This window comes from Ambystoma mexicanum, chromosome 6p (assembly GCF_040938575.1).
Source record: "Ambystoma mexicanum isolate Mex_15411 chromosome 6p, UKY_AmexF1_1, whole genome shotgun sequence".
In the NCBI taxonomy this organism is placed as follows: Eukaryota; Metazoa; Chordata; class Amphibia; order Caudata; family Ambystomatidae; genus Ambystoma; species Ambystoma mexicanum.
Window position 1 is genome coordinate 431,633,879 of NC_090935.1, and position 18,341 is coordinate 431,652,219.

The following is an 18,341-nucleotide window of genomic DNA, read 5'->3' on the forward strand; positions in this document are numbered from 1 at the left end:
ATGCGTGATCTCACGTTTTTATACTTGTAGTAGTTGTTTTGATTAAATAGTCAGTCAGTCAAACAAGTTTATTCGGATTCACATAGTCCATCAAACGACATAAAATATGTACCAACAATCAAAAAGTTAAACATTTCTTACATTATCTCTAAGAACCTTTAAATACAGTGTTAAAAATGGGGCAGAAAAGGTAATACAGTAATTAATTCATGATCACTGATTCATAAAATCCATTGTTTACAGGGACACAGATTAATCCTTTTAGACACTAATTCCTCCAGTATTAGGTTTTTCATGCTTGGTTTCCATCTGCCTGGAGCCTCAACAGACTTTCCTAAAATATATTGCTCTTTTTAAAAATGTGAGCAAGGCCCACGCTGTGAAGACTGTGTCTGCACTCAAAACAAAAACAAGTACGGCTTTATGGTGGCGTCTCTTAGATTTCCTTAGGGCTGGTAGCAAAGAAACTCTACGAATACCAGCAAAGCCCGGGCAAAAAAAAAAAAATGAGCCAAATCCTCCATCTTATAACCACATACTGGACAACCAGCCATATCTGGGGATCATTTCCATCTAGCTATATTCGCTTGCAAGAGAAGGAGATCAAACCGTGCCCTTGTTATCAGCCACCTATCTTTTTCATATGAACTCCAAGTTATATATGGTTGGATCCCAAAGGACCTGCTGATCGTAGAGTGGAATTCATCAGATTTATTACCATATACCAAATCGCTGCTCTGACCACATTTTTGAGGCTAGACCAGTCGATCTTGGTAATAAGTAGGTCAGGTGGGAAAAGAGCACTAAGATTAACCCCCCCAGGGCATTAGAAATATGAGCCAGTAAGGGGATTTTTTGCCACCCCGCTTTACCTACCACAGACCGAATAATAAAATGACATAAAGTTGCAAATTCATTGGCCCACAACCAGAGCCAAAATAAAATTGGAGCCAATGCCCACAGGTCCTCCCAAAACTCCAATCCCAATTCTCTATGATAAATAGTACTTAATGCCTCATGGAGATGTAATCAATTATATGTATTCATGCTGCCACTCTGATAGCCTATATTTAGATTCAAACCATCACCATTATAAACAACCACATTTCAAACCATGCGCAACCACGCCTGTGTCAATTGAAATATTCCAGCTACCGTGCTCTACTAAAGTAACCTTGTCCTTTCGTCAAAGCTTACCATAAAATAGCCAAACAAATTCATATCTCTATAATATGCCACAAGTTTACTGGACAATTATCTAAAAGCAATTGTGGTGAGGATTGTGTATTTAGATAGTAACACACAATGATGTACTTCTTTTGTTGTTCAATGGCAATCGGGGAAGATGTCTTCATTTCTTTTCTCAACATTGCAGTGGATCCCATTTCCATAAGATCTGGACGGATAGCATTCCACGCTCCGGGTGCAGCCAGAGCGAAGGCACAATTCTTCATCTGCATCAATTTGCAGGCTGATATTTTGAGTTGATTAGTATTGTTGGGCCTAAGAGTCATTGGGCCTCATTATGAGTGTGGCAGAAAGGCAACAATGGCACTGGTAGTGCTACCGGCGCCGTTGTTACCACTCCATCACACTACGAGTTCTGCTCGCCGGTGCCGGACTGTACGTCTGGTCTGACCAGGCGTGCATACTGGCACCCGCAAGCAGAACTCATGATTGCACCAGCACCCTTATAAACGGTGCCAGTGCAACCATGCTCTTGACACCCATTGGGCAGAATGGGGATCGGGAGGCCGGCCATAACGGCACCAGCGAATGAGCAATTACCGGGTCTGCCAAACTCGGCATGACTCAGTTACTGCCCATTCGCGGGTGCCAGAAAAAAACCAACTCCGGTGGCAGCCGTGCCCTTAATAAGGGCACGGCTACCGCCAGAGTTATAGTGAGGGCCATTGTGCTGTATTTATTGGCCAATGCTTTTCTCAGGTATAAAAGGCTTACACCCGCCAAGCATTTATGAGTGATAAATAAGAGGCAGAATTCCATTCTCGCCTCAATAGGAAGCCAGTAGAAACTGCGACTGGCCTCCAACAGATGATCCCTCCTGTCAAGACCAATGATCACTCTGACTGCACTACTTTGCAATGTAGCGTAGTCAGACTTGACAAGGCCAACTAACAAGCTACTGCAGTAGTCCATTTTTGACCCTATAATTGCTCTCAATGTCATCTCACAGCTAACATGGGAGATGTATGGACGAAGCTGTGCTAAAGGTTTAATATAGTAGGCAATGGAAGAGATCGGGCTATTCATATTAGCCTGCATGTTGAGGTTCTTATCCAGATAAACTTCATCTTTAGTTTTTATGATATATCTTGCTACAAGAAACGGAGTGTATTCAGTACTCATCTTCCGTAATTTGGCCTCTGTACCTATTACCATGAGTTCAGTCTTTTCTTTATGCAATGCAAGACCATTACTTATCATTCAGGTCTGTATAAAATGATGTATTTGATTGATAGTTGTTTCGGCCCCTATATGATTGCCAGACAGACGTATGACACAGTGTGTGTCATCCACGTAATTTGTAAAGCTGACACCATTTTCTTCCAGGAGATTGAAAGAAGGGACAGTAAAAATATCATAAAGAGAGGGTGATGTACAAGAAGCCCCTTGTGGAACTTTGAAGGCCATGAGCGTGGCCTCCTTGCTACACACTTTGCACCATCGGTTGTTTAGAAATGGTAGCACTTTCCGAGAAACCTGCAACATCCTTGAGACTGGCAACCAACATCCTATGGTCCACCAGGTCAAAGGCCGCAAATAAATCGAGCAACATGACGATTGCGGTTTGTCCCCTATCCAAGATCTGTAACAGCCTAGATTTCAAATCAACCAGGGCTGTTTCCGTCCCATATCCCTGCCTGAAACCTGACTGCCATTAGTAAAGTATCTCATGGGCATTAAGGTGTGTCGAGATTTGACTGTAGGCTACACGGTACAGAATTTTGATAAATGTTAGTTAGTAATAGGCCGGTAGTTCATTGGTGTTTCTGGACACAAACCAGCTCCTCGATGCCCCCGGGCTGTGTGAGCAATTTAAAAATGCAAATAAATAAATAAATAAACCTGGCTTTTTTAATAATGGCATTATCCAGGTTTTTTTGAGATTTGTGGGAACATTATTTTCTATAAAAGAAGTATTAACAAATTTACAAAGAGGGCTTTTCAATGTGGAAGTGCAAGCCTTTATAATCATTGCTGGGACATCCCCTTTGCAGCTAGTCGGTTTAAGGTTATCAATAATTAAACCAAGTTCTATTTCTGGGATAGGTTTAAAATAGAACGGATTGGATGGTGTCTTAAATGTACATACCTCCACATCAAGAGTTTTTTAAGATTACTGGATAGCTTTTCACAAACTATAGTAAAGTGAACAAATAGATGGTCTGACCACCGACATGGTGACACCATCATATCGGTAGTTTCAATCCTGTGTGTGGCCACCCAAACTAAGGTATTCCCTTTAAACAGGGTGGGGAGTTTGATGAGTTGCTCAAAGCCCAAGTTCCCTAGTGACTCTTTGAGTGTCCTGGCTTGAGAATCATTCGTATTGCCCAGCCAGTAGTTAATGTCTCCTAAAACCAATGCTCTGGTGTTAGGTTTGAGAAGAGGTAAAAGAATATTACATAGTTGGGTTGCAAACTCTGGCATGGAGGACGGGCGTCTATAGACCAGTATCATATTGAATGTAGTTTCTGTATCCATTCTAATTTTTAGCTATACCATTTCACTCGCCAAAATTCCAGATGTCTCAATTTCCCAAACATCAAGGTTCATTTTAAAAGAAAGGCCCCCCCTCTCCTTTGCACTCTTGTATGTCCTGGTGCAGAATATTATAACCAGGGGGGATCACCAATGCAAGTGATGGTCCTGCTGCATCGTGGACCATGGGCCTCATTAGGACCCTGGCGGCCCCAGAATGAACAAGGCCCGTAAGGGACTGGCACCGTTCATTCCGGTCCGCCCTATTACGAGGTCTGCAGTGGGTCCTGCTAAGGAACACCTGGTCAAACCAGGCGTCCTTAGCGGGACCCGCCAGCAGACCAGGATGCTAACAACGGGCCCGTCAATAAAGGGCCTGTTGTTAGCATCCTCCCCATTCCCATGGGAATGGGGATTAATTTTTATTCGAGCCCAGAAACGGGTAATTGCCCTATTCTGGGCTCCTGTAAAAATTAATTACCGGCGGCAGCCGTGCCCTTAAGAAGGGCACGGCTACAGCCAGGGTCGTAATGAGGGCCCATGTCTATTTAAGAGCACAAACATCCAAGTCCTGGTCAACAATGTGGTTGTTTAAAATGGCGATGGTTTGAAAGTACATTTAGATGGTTGTAGAATTAGTCCTGCCAGACTAAGTTTGTCTAGTACTACTGTCAATTTTGCATCATGATCCTTGGCTGATAATAGAAGACTCCAGAGATGTCACGCACAACCTCCTTCATCATTCTCAAAAATGCAGGTGCAGATATTAATCCGAGGCATCCTTTTAAATCTAAAGGTTCCATGCTGAGTATTGAAAGTGGGGAGAGCTCTGGAATGAAGATTTAATTTGATCTGGTGGCATGCTGATGCTAGATGAATAGTGGAGACCACTCTAGCACCAGCCGTGAGACTGACAATCTCCCCAATATTTGGAAGGGGAAAGAGATCAACAACAATGCATTTGTTCAAGGCCTTTAAGTTCACACAGAGGTGGGCACTTCCTGACTACCACCACCGGGGAACACCATTCTGAAGCCTGTACAGGTTCTAGAATGTCTTGATTTATCAACCTAGTAATCTCCTTAGTTACTTCCACTCTAAGGGTAAGAGGAACACACCGTAATTTGGCAGCTACAAGAATGGACCCTTTCTTCAATCTAATTTGTGGCATTTCTCTTTCAGGCATCCAAATCTTCCCCTGAATACATCAGGAATGTTGTTTTCAGGTCCTGAAGTGATAGCCGAAACACAAGGAATTGTAGGGTTAATCGTCAAAACCATGTCACGCTGTTGGTACCGCCCCAAAAGACATCCACCTTGTCAGAAACATAAATGTTGTCTTTGGTCATTTTATGTTTGCATTCCAGTGGTGCCAGAAACCACTCCAGCTTATTTGTTTTTTGTTTTGATTTTTTTAATTAGTTGTGCGTCTAGCAAAAAGCCTTTAACAGAACAAAAAAAGAAAAACAGCATCCATCATTAATCACACATGCTTACATTGCAAGGTCTACAAACAGTTTGTATTTAAAAAAAAAAACATTTAAAACTCATATACAAATGCAACCTGAAGTTAATTCATTACAATCTACCTTAACAAGCCTACTACAGCTGTCAGGTCATATGTAACCAGACCTCCCAGACATTTCTTCCAAAGTGCTTCACCTTCTGTCAAGTCTCCCAAACTCAGATACTTGCTAAAATATGTTTAACGCAATGGCTGCAAAGAGGAACACTCTAGGATGATGTGTCTAAAATGTCCAATGTTTTCATCCTTGCAAAATCAGCATTTCAGATCTATTTTCTCAATCATATTGTATCTGCTAAGAATCTCTTTAGTCGCAAACAGATTGCACCGAAAACCTGAGGTACTCTGTTCTGGCCTCTATACTCAGGTATATGGTCAAGAAAGGTGCTACTAACCCTTGCTTCTTATGGTCGAGACTTAGATATGATAGTTTGTTTATATTTTGTGTTTATTTATATTTATTTATATAGCGCCTATACACAATGTGTTTCAAAGTGCTTCAAAGCAAGGGTGGGAACAATGAAAAATACAATGACATTCTTACAGGCCATGAACAGTAAGGATGTGAAATTAACTATCATGCTCGTCCTGACGACATTTCAGATACTGCAAGAGCTAAAACAAAGATAAGGAAGGGAAGGGGAGAGTGGGAAGGAAATGGAAACAGACAGGCGACTACTGTACTAGGCCTGACAACATTTCTGGTAGAGCCGGAGAAAACAATAGGTGAGGGAGAGGGGTGCAGAAAGGGAGGGAAGGAACAAAACAAGCGACTATCGTACTAGGCCTGACGCCATTTCAGATAGTGCTGGAGGGGGGGAACAAGTAAGGGGAGAGGTGGAGGAGACAGACAAGGTTGCTATCATACTAGGTCCAGGCACAATTCTGATAGAGTAAGTGCATAGAAGAAAGTAAGAGACAGTGGGGAGGAGAGAGGAAGGGAGAGGAGGAGAGAACAGAGAGTAAGCAGTCAAAAAGAGTGGAGAAGAAAGAGGGGAGAGAGAATACAATTGCAGAAGTCAGTTGTAACACATAACATTGCAAGCAAGGATACAAGATGAAGATGGGAACAGCATGATTCAGGGCCACCATGAGTACAAGATGCAAAGGAAATCCAGCATGAGAGTTGAGAAAAGGTGACGCACTGTGAAGAAATGAAGTCCATAAAAGTCAAATACAGCATTAGCCACAAGACGGCGATGGTAAAACCAGGATGTATCAGGAAGACTCGTGCAGAGGAAGGCTGGGGGGGCAGGGTAGAAGAATCAATCAAAACAGGCTACACCTGTGTGAGAGAAGGGAGGAGGGCACAAGGGAACATCACAGGGGGACCACAATGGATGAGCATGGCCTATGGGGACAGAGAGAGTAAACACATGTTGGTGCATGCTTGCCTGTTGTCTGAGCAGGGGGTCGAGCCCTGGGTCCACCTGGTCCGGACAGGTCCAAACAGGAATTTCTCTTTTCTTCATTAGCCCTTCGCTTCAGACGCCCGGACGAGAGATGCCTTTGATCTAAGAGTTAAGAGCAGGAAGGTAGAGGCAGGGCTAAGAAGGTGGGTGGTGCTTAGGCCAGGTGACCTAGATCCAGTGGTACCTGCTCCCCATCTGAAAAGGAAAATAGGCTGTAGGGCTCCTTAAGTAGGGACAAAGAGCACCAACCAGGAATGCACCAGGTGTGCGGGGCTTGCTAAGTGGGGAAACGAGCAGCAACATGGAAGGCGCCAGGTGGGTGGGGCTAAGGCCAGGTGTCTTAAATCCACTTGCACCTGCTCTCCATCTGCAAAGGAAAAGAGGCTGGAGGTCTCCTTAAGTAGGAAAAAAGAGCAGCAACCAGGAAGGCACCAGGTGGGTGGGGCTTGCTAATTAGGGTAAAAGAGCGGCAACCTGGAAGGCGCCATGTGGGCGGGAATTAGGCCTGGTGACCTAGAACCACTTGCAACTGCTCTCCATATGCAAAGGAAAAAAAGCTGGATGGCTCCTTAAGTAGGGAAAAGAGCAGCAACCAGGAAGGCACCATGTGGGCGGAGTTTGCTAAGTGAGGAAAAGAGCCGCAACCTGGAAGGCGCCAGGTGGGTGGGGTTTAGGCCACGTGATCTAGGTTTACTTGCACCTGCTCCCCATCTGAGAAGGAAAAGAGGCTGGAGGGCTCCTTAAGTAGGGAAAGAGAGCGGCAACCAGAAAGGCACCAGGTGGGCAGGGCTTGCTAAGGGGAAAAGAGCGGCAAACTAGAATGTGCCAGGTGGGCAGGCCTTAGGCCAAGCAACCTAGATCCACTTGCACCTGCTCCCCATCTGCTGTAACAGATGTAACAGGGATGGGTTCCTATGTCTCAGATAATATTTCATAAAATGAGGTCTATCTTTTAACTCTTGTTGAATAGATCCAATTTCCAATAAGAGCTCCTCTCATTCTTTTACATATCTAAATGGAGCTTTCGAGCGATCACAATTTGACCTACTAACTAAAGACAGCCTCACATCCTCAGAGTTATTCCCTTTTGGCTATTAAAATGCTTTGATATAGGTTTGACTGAAGAGATTGAACATCCAGTTCATACCTCCACAATCCCCCGGATAGTGAATCAGAGAACCTGAATAATTTCTACCACAATAATGCTTCTAATTTAGGGAGAAATTCCAGGAAGGAAAATTTCTGGATTTCGATGCCATAGAGCATTTTAGGTATAATTTTCCCTTGATAGAATTTTAATGCAGGAAAAATTGAGAATCTGCCACATTTCCCATCAACCTTTTTCAGTTGATTGAAAAGGTCAGCAGTTCTCTGGATAAGATTTCCTCGCAATTTCATCTTAGTTGCTTTGGACATTACATAAAATTCCAGGTACACCAGCAAATCTACCATCTCTAGCCCATGGCCATCTACCCACCAGGAACCTGTTGCCTACTTTCTTATCTTTGATGATACGATAACTTTTGATTTAGAGCTGTTAATGACCAAATCATTGTTCTTTGCGTAGATATTCAAGGTGTCTTGTCACTACAAATCTCTGTTCTCTGACTCCGGGTGAGGGTCTGGCTATTCCCAAAGTCATGGGTAGTGATAGATGGAATTTTGCTTTAGATGACCATGATGTAAGCCTTATGATTTGAAAACTGAGTGCTCTTCGCGCGGCGGTACCTGATGGGATCTCGAATTATGAATTAAAAAAGAACAAACACCATTGGGCAAGTGTTGTTCTAATGATGTTTAGACAAATTATGATTAATAGATCCATACCTGAGTCTTGGAAGGAGGCCTTAATTGTGCCCATTTTTAAAAAGGGCGATATGTCGGATCCCAAAAACTATCGGCCTATTGCCCTTTTGGATGCGATGGGAAAGTTTTTTGCAACGGTTCTTCTGCGCGACCTGAAAAAATGGGCGGAAGGGAATGGAATTTTGGACTCTAGGCAAACGGGTTTTGTAAGGGGAGTGGGCACCTTCTTAAACCTCTTCCTATTGAATTTACTAAAAGAAAAAAGCTTGGAGAAGGGATTGACACTGTTCTTGGCCTTTATGGACCTCGAACAGGCGTTCGATAGTGTATTGAGGAATCATCTGTGGGGGAAATTAAGTATGTGGGGCTGTCCGGTAGATCTGGTAGAAGCTATTGAAGCACTTTATACCAACACTTTGGTCCAAATTAGGCTGTGTGCAAAGGGAACATTATATAGTAACATTTTCACCTATCGAGGCTTGAAACAGGGGTGTGCTCTTGCGCCACTCCTGTTTTGCCTATATATTTCTGACTTGGGATTATCTCAGGTGAATGTTCGTGCCTTTCCGCCGACAGTTAACGGAGCCCAGGTACCGTGGATTCTCTTTGCGGATTACCTCGTCTTCCTTGATTGTATCACCATAGGACTTCAGCGTCGTCTCCAAGCTTTTGAATTGTACCTCAAAAGTAATGGTATGAATATTAATGCAAGGAAATCTAAGATTCTGCTGATGAAGAATGCAAGACGGGTAAAGAAAGAGAAATTTACCTGGAGTGTGGGAGAATCCCCTTAGAGACGGTGGATTCAATAGTTTACTTAGGGGTTACTGTCAATAGAAATGCCAATGAGGTTGCTCACTATGAATACCTATGGCAGAGAATGATTCCTTTGGTCAATCAGGGCAGGTTAATCCACAGGAAATTTGGTAAATTCACGTTAATACCGATCATTACCTTTTACAAGCAGAAGGTGGCACAGATCCTAACCTATGGAGCTGAGGTGGTTTTCCGCCTCTTATATGATTGTTGGGAGAAATTCGAGGGTCATTTTTGGCGTAAGATATTACATCTGCCGAATTATCTCCCAATGTGTACAATTAGGTTTGAATTGAGACTACAGTCTTTGGAATCATTGGTAACTTGGAAGACGGTATCACTATACAGGAAATGTGCCTTGGAGAGTGTTGAAAAACCATTTAAGATCTGGCATTTGATAATAGGGTGGTAAAAGGACCATTTGAAGAAGGGTATGACAAGGTTTAAGCCCTTTTGTGGGATAAGGATGTGTCTGTAAATATGTTACTGTGTAATTCAATGAGTGTGAGAAAGAAGTTGTTGCTCAGAGATTGGATTACCACTTTAGATCATTGTGGTGGTCAGGGGTTCAGACAATCTCTGTCCGTTGAGTGGGGGAGAGTTAATAAACTTCTGAAGTTCATGATCAAATTCCCTTTGTCAAAATATATTGACCTTCTTCTCAGATGTTGTCTAAACATCCTACACACAAGAGAGATTTTGTTTAAGAGGAAAATGGCGGGGGGTGGAAAATGCAAAATGTCGGTATTGTAAGAGTATCTGCCAGGTGGAAACCTCGGAGCATCTAGTAATGAACTGTGAAGCTCTGATTGAGACCCGAGCATTCTTTCTAGATGAACTCTTATGGACAAAATCAACTCTTACAAGTGGGGAATGGTGGAACTGGATGTTAATTGGTGATCAGCCCTGCTTGGTTATTGCTGCGATGAAAATGCTTGATGCTGTGCTATCCAATCAGGGGGTAAGAGGGAGGGAGGGAGGGTGTTAATGGAATTTTGAATGGATGTTGCTGATTTTAACTGTCTGATGGTATGTTTTTTGGGGAATTAGTGGGATGGATTTTGCTTTAGCTCATGGATGATTTTTGGAAATCAAAAAGCTAAAGGTTTATTTTTTTGGTGGAGTGGATTTTGTTGTAGTTTGTGGATGTTCTTTTTGGAACAGAAATGTTAAAGGTTTATTTTAAGTTAATTATTGTTTTATACATATTTGACTTTTAACCAATAAAACATATACATTTTTTTTTTAAAAGTAAAGGTGTCTATCAGTTTCTGTCGACCTCCTGTAGTCAGGTCGAACAACAAAAAGTCATCCCGGAGCCCACTTGGACCCATTGTACACCAGGAGTTCAGCACCAGTCTCGCAAGCTTACCACCCAGCCATGTATTGTGAGTCACCCAGGGGTAATGGAAAGCTGGAGAAGGCCAGCTAGTGAAGTCTGCCCGAACAGTGTGGGTCTACAGCAGTGTCTCATTTGCCTCACTGAAAACCAGTGGAGGGCGTCATAGCACTTGAAGTGTTGGGCACCCCAATCAAGATTGGAGTTGTATTTCTTATGCTCTCACCCAGGAAGTGGATGACAGGGTTCTGTGAGCAAATCCAACCCAAGGTGTGGTAGAGTTCCCACCAGACACATTGCCCGGGGTGCGGGTCCTGTCCTGGAACATAGCTGTGGTCGACAAACATCTTATTGATGAGGATTGGCGTCCGTTCATTAGGGGGTTCAAGGTGGTTTTTCTGCAGGAAACCTGGGCCCTGAAATCAACAATTCTGGTGGTGTATGCAACCTTTTTTTGTACCTGCACTTAAAGGACCAAGAGGGTGCCTGTCTGGGGGCCTGGTGATCTGGGTCAAGGACTCCCTTTGCAAAGCTGTCACAGTGCTGGATATGCATTCTCCCAATGTTTTGGCCCTGGACTTGGAATTGCGGGTTAACAAACACCCCTGTCCTAGTTGTTAATTTTTACAGCAGGTGCATGCCTGGCGGAGGGGGTCATTCCTAGAGAAGATTACGAAGGAAATTCTGGCATGGAGGGGGCGCTCCTCTGGACTTCCAAAAATGTTGATTATGGGGGATCTCAATGCCCGGATTGAGACAGTGTACACTTTGTTTGATGCCACGACAGAGGAGGATACTGTCTGGGACGTGATTCCCCCACTTACGAGGGAGTATGAGGCAGCGGATGAGATGGTCTTGCCATTAGCCTCAGTTAATCTTAGGGCGTCTAATGGACGTTTTGCGGCAGACCTCCCTGCCGTGCATACTTTGGTATACAATGGTCGGTCGTCTAGCAAAATTGATTATATGTTTGTCTATCTGGAGGCCTGGAGATTTATTGAGGCATTTGAAATCACCAGGAGGGTGTAGAGCGACCACAACCTCCTATGTATGATGGTAAGTAAGTATTTCTGGGGGGATATAGGAGGGAGTAAGGGCACCCAAGATGACATAACACTTGCCCCTGATTTATTGGACCAGGCAAGAAAGAATGTGAAGTGGGGTCGCTTGGACATGGAAGGGGTTATCCCGCAGGTGTATTCTGCAATTCGCCCTGTTCTCGAAGACTTTGCAAGGCCATATCCAAGAGATGATGCAGCCTTGATTAATTTCCATGAGGAAATCATGGGGAGCCTATTGTTCTAAACCTGAGACTAACACATATAAACCTAGGGAGAAAGCAACACCCTGGTACAACAGGGAGTGTGGGAAGCCAAGGGGTGCCTTAGAGCTGCTTCTAAGTGTAAAGGGCACCTGGGATGCGTTGTGGTTAGACAGGCAAGATCTGCTTACTGCATGTTGTTGAACGAGAAGAAAGGGGACTGGCATGAGGAGCTATGGGGGATCTCCTGGAAGCAATTACCCGTGGGGATTCTAGGGGATTTCTGGTCCACGATGGGGCGTGTACATCATGGGGAGCCAAATCCAGCTGTATGGTTTAATTCCAGAAACAGTATGGGCAGATTATTATGGTACCCTTTCGCGCGAGGACCACAGGACTTTGATGGAGTTCTGCAGTGCTGAGGATTGCCCTCTGCTGGCCCCGGCTCTACCCTTATCTCCCATGATGTTCACAGTGGCCCAGGTGGAGCGTGCGTTGGGGCGCCAGATGCTGGGCAAGGCTCCGGGTCCGGATAGAGTCCAAATACATTTTTTCAGGAATTAGTCTTCAATATGGGTGCCCTATTTGACCAAGTTATATAACGCTGTGTTGGCCAGCACCATAGTTACGGGGTCTTGGACTGGGGCTGAAATAGTCCCAATACATAAAAAGGGAGCACACAATGACCTCATCAACTTTAGACCGATTTCCTTGCTGGATGCTGGGGAAAGACGTTTGCCAGGGCTCTTTTATTCCACTTGGATGAGTGGGTATTGAGCTCCGGTGTACTTGATCATCGTCAGGTGGGATTTTGTGAACGCCTGAGCATGATAGACCAAGTCTTCGGCTGCGCTTGATCTGTGAAAAGTATTCTGTTCTGAGAACGGTCAGCGTCTATGCTGTGTTCGTGTACTTCTGCACGTCTTTTGATACAGTCCCACAAGCATGTTTGTGGAAGTTCCTGGAAGAACTTGGGATCCCTGTGGCCCTGCTTTCAGCAATTCAGAGTCTTTACACAGAGAACTCGGTGGTGGTCCACTGAAGCCAAGAGGGAAGCACTTCCCGTAGTATTGTTATACAGAAGGGAGTCTGCCAGGGATGTGTGTTTTGGCGCCGAGGCTGCTCTGCATTTTCATTAATTAAGTTTTGAATATGTTGTTGGCAGCCCAGACTGATGCCCCTTTGCTTGTGGGTGACAAGTTTCCATCATTTTTGTTTGCCGATGATGCTGTGCTCCTCTCTCTCACGCCGGCTGCTGTGTACAAACAGCTGGAGATTTGTGTGTCTCGCAAAGAAGAAAGGGCTTGCCTTGAATATCACAAAAACCAAGGCTATGATCTTCAATGCCAATTCCAAGAAGAAGCACAAGCCCTTATCTCTCTTTGTAGAGGGGGGTGCAATTGAGCAGGTTCAGTCTTATGATTATCTAGGTCTGAGAGTTATGGCATCATGCAGTTAGAAAATGCAGGTTAAGAAGGCCAACCTCACCCTGGCTAGATATAGCGGGGCCTTCACTAGATTCATCAACGAACATGGGAATGGGGCAGTGCAGGTCTCGCTGGAGGCCTACAGAGCACAAGCACGCCAGGCAGCATTCTTTGGGGAAGAACTCTCAATTAACCATATCAAACAATCACCATTGGAACCGCAAAAATCACTAGACCTCTTTCTACCCAGGTCCCCCAATTGAACCTATCTGTCTCTGTTAGGCCTTAGCTGATTACAGTGATGTTATCTTTGTTCAGATTCATTCTAATCACGTGTTTGATTTTATGTTTTTGTAAGAATTGAATATCTGGATCAATGGGAAACACATTTTCTTCCAAAAGAAATCAATGTTCTCCACTTTCCCTTCCCACAAATCGCCTTTGGCATGAAACAGAGCCTATTCTCCCACCGACATCACTGTATCTTTAGGGACAGATATGTAGAACACGCAATGCTGCAATTGTTTGACAACAAAAGAACCATGATTAAGGTGAGTCGTGTAATTTGTCATTGAAGTACTCACTAACCACCTATGCTTAATCAATCTAGCATGGGCTAACGCCTCAACTTTCGTGTTACTTATAACCACCTCACCACCTCACATCCCTTAGACACCTCATGGTCTGACTTCAACCCGCAAATAGTACACGCTGCATCAGGTATAAATGGCTTGCCTGGACATATATAAATCTGCTCCTTGAATTGCATACAGGTATCTAGCTTTGGTATCAGACATACATCAAGTTCCCATGCTTGAAATGCTACCATCTCCGGAGTTACAATCTTAACATTTCAAAGTGGTAGCAGGCGCACCTCTCCAGGAAGAACGTGGCATGATAACCTGTTCTGTGTTTTTTTTCCCCACTTTGAGAGTTCGCAGCCATTGCTTTTTGCTCACTGTACCTTTCATAGATGGGAAATACTCATTTGCATATCAGTCATTGTCCCGCCCACATGGGCAGACCAGCACCAAAATGCTATGGCAATTCCATTCTGAACAAGAGTACCAACAGCAACCCCAGACACGTGTTTCAGCCTTTTTGGGCCTCATCAGTGAGGTGGTGCTGTGCCTCTCTGAGCACAGTGAGCAGGCGGTCCACATCTGGGTTACCACATTTTAACTCGGGATGACCAACCCCAAGTTCCTTTTAGAAAAATGTCAATAAGGTTTGCCTGGTACTCTAAAAGCCAGAATTGTTTCATTCACATAACAGATCGCTTCACTCTGTCCACCCCTGAGTCCATCTAAAATGTGTTGAAATTCTTTCAAATCATAACTCATTTAATATGCCTTATTACTCAATGTGTTAACAGATACAGCATTGGATGTAGCTTTTGTCATACCCACCACAGCACCAATTACGGTCCTCACAATTGTCGCTACCAACAGACCAGCCACCCTTTTCCCCCTCTTTTTTTAACTCATAAAAGTATTTTCTAATTGTAACATGATTTCCTTGGTTGCTAAACATGGCACTTTCATTAGGCAGCCTTTTAGCATGGCCACTGCCTGACTTTGTTCCTTTTCCCATTCCCAGGTAATCGTGTCAAAGGGTGGGTCATCCCTGCATTATTTTCAATAAACCTTCTGTTGTAACTTGTCATTCCTAACAAGCTCTTTAAACTTTTCAAGTTAGTGTGATCCTTTAGTTTATGAATCATTTCCACATTTTTCTTTTGTGGGTTTGATCCATGCTCTGTCACTCCATGGCCTAGGAAGTTTACCCTAGTCTAATCTCATTGAAATGGCTTTTCAGATCTTCATGTTTGATTAGCAAATCATCCACATAGATTATTGTCCCTCTTTCAGCTGCATCAGAGAGTGCCTTGCTCAGGAATATCCCAAACTCACTGCCACTATTGACATACCAAAAAAGGTCTGGGACCATGCATATTGTGATTTGTCAAATGATACTGCAAAAACATTTTGAATATCTTCAGCTAGTGGCACACACCAGTATCCAACTGTACGGTCTAAGGGGGTAAATATAGTTGGCCCATGAACCTGTGCAAGATCCTGATCAATAAATGGAAAAAGGCCACCATGAAACATGTGCCTTTTTGTTTAATTCTCGTAGATCTTCACACAAGCAACATTGGTCATTGGGTTTTAGCACACCTAATGAAGGAGTATTCAATGTACTATGAATAGGCCTAATGATGCCTCTAGATTGTACATTTTGATCAATTCAGCTAATGATTACAAACATGGCAAGGATAACCTATATTGTTGCACAAATGCTGGCTCCTTACCATGTCCGGGTAGTGTGGCCATATGCAAATTGATCAGCCCATAGTCATATGCATCTTTGGCAAAAATCAGTTTGAGCTCCATAAATATTTTTTTCAATTGTTCTTTTTCTTCTTCATTTGTGAAAGCATCTGCAGCTTGAATCTGCTCCTCGACCAATATGGAATACTCTGGGAAATCCTCCAAAGGAGGAACCTCTGTACTTTCCTCTAACAATGTGGCAATGTCTCTTTCTCTTTTAGATTCACCTAATTCGAAGAGGATAAAATCATCCTGATGACAGCATACCATTTCAATTGGCTCATAAGGATACACAGACATAACTTTAAAGATTCCTTTATGCTTAGATTCCAATGATTCTTGTAATTCACCCTATGCAGTCACATGGCTTTCAGGGATGTCCTTGATCACTGGGCTACTGAAATCGGCAGTGTAGTGAGATTTCTGCATTGCCAATCCTAATGTTGTTTCTCTTCCAAATGAATGTCTTGATACCCTTTATTGTCCAGCAGGAATTTAATGGATCCATCCCCAATCTCTGTCAGTGGTGTAGATTTGCATTCTAACCCTTGCTGCTTTATGTATTCATTTAGGCATACAAATGCATCGGAACTTTGCTACTGTAAATTGTCTGGTAAATGCAGGAATGATAACATCCTTTTTCACCTGAAGCTCAATTGCATATGGCGTCATTTGGGCACAATGGTAAGCTTGTCTTTTGTTTTCAAATTCAGGTGAAGCTCCACCCAACCTGGACCAGACTTTTTGATTCAGAAAGTCTAATACCATACACATTCTGTGCATGATGTAATTTCCCAAAAAAATGTGTTTTGTGTTCCGCTTACGATCCACACATTTTAATGAATGCTCTTAGAACCAATTGTAATCTTTAACATGCATCTTCCTACAATTCTTTGTCCCAACTCGGGGTCATCCAGGCCAACGATGGGTTGGTTCTTTATTTTAAAATTTGGGATTTCCTCTCTGTCAAGTATTTGCCAGAGTACCATTTCATTAATAAAAATCCTTTCATGCTCAAGCGCCAAAGTGCCTTCAATCATTTCAGAATGCCCATTCACATGGATATAGATCCAAGGTTGCCCTTCTTCCATGTGTATTTCTGAGATTGTTGAAATGTGTTTAAAATCACAACCTGTTTTCATCTATTTCTGTTTGCCAGTTTGTCTTAGGGTCCAAATAAATCTCCAAAGACTGCTTCTCTTTTCTCCTCGCTTTTCTCCCTGACACATGAGAATGACAGTGTCGCTAGGCACATAGCCATTCTGAAGATATACTTCCACTGCACTTTCAGAATTAGCAACTGTGTGGCATTATTTCTGACTGTTGCTTTGGGTCATTATTTTCTTAGGTCTCAATGGCTTTTTAGCTAAGCACCACAATACTCCATTTACACCATCAAAGAGGGGCGATAATCTCTTTAGGCAATTCGTCCCTGTTAGAAAGGGTATTTCAATAATGGGTGTCACCAACACTTCCTGTCTCATACGATGCTTCTCCTTCTGCTGCGGCCCCTCACACTTGGGCGTCTTAACCCCCACTGCTCATGCTGTCAAGTGTAGGCAGTCCACAGCTAGCAAGACCAGCCAATTGATTTGGACCTAGAAAAGTGACATCCATGTTCAACTCCATCCAAGTTTAAGGTATGTATAACTCGCACCTCATCTGTGGACACATGCCGCAGCCACTGCTCCCCATCCATGCACAATAAAAGGCAGTCATGGCTATTCTAATCCTATCTAGCAGTGCGCATAGCTGTCCACACTGAAACCCCTGACGTGCCTCAACACCCCTGCCATTAGTATGAAGCAACAACCTACAGAAAATGTTGGTGTAGCTGACCGTGGGTCTGCTTGCTGGAGCCAAGCTAGCCCTCCTTAGTTCTAACCTGGCACAATGCACACACGCATCATAAAGTTAACTCTTAGAATCTCCCATACATGGACTTCAATCCCGGGGGCGTTCCAACCACAAAGCGCATTGAGGCCATCCAAATAGGGAAAGGGTGCTATGCAAAGGATGATTACAACACAACTTCACGGTGAGAAGGCAGCACCAACTCCACAAGATAAAGGGATGGCCATAAACAGAGATAGAGGACCGGGCTCACGAACACCGGCCATCATTTCTAGGATGTAGCACTAGGACCGATAGAACAGAACTTGATGCATCGAAATGTCAATAAGCAATTGCAGACCCAACAAAACAAAGGAATGACCTTAGCCCAATGAACCTCAAAACCCTAAGGGAGATACTATCCCCTCGGCAGGCACTGGAAGGTCATCCGGAACAGTGTCTCCCTCCAATCCACACACACTCAAACACGCACATGTGCTAACTCTCTCATCTACACCAACAAACAATAGAATGCAGCTATACCACTCTATTTATTCGGCCTAGCAGCACACATAATCCCATTTACAAACTCCTATGCTGCCAGAATGCCAGCTACCCAGGTCCTATTGGCCTTTCTGCACCCATTCTAGCATAGGCCTAGCACTAGAATGCAGCTACACACCACTTAATCCAACCTGGATGCACACATACCGAGTGCACCAAAGCACTGTTTTCTACACTGCTCTCTCCACTGACTTGGACTATGATCCCCAAAGGCGTTCAACCCACAGGTCTTTGGAATCATACCAATGGTAAAAAGTGCCATACAAATGTCCAATAACATAACATAAATGATAAATGTG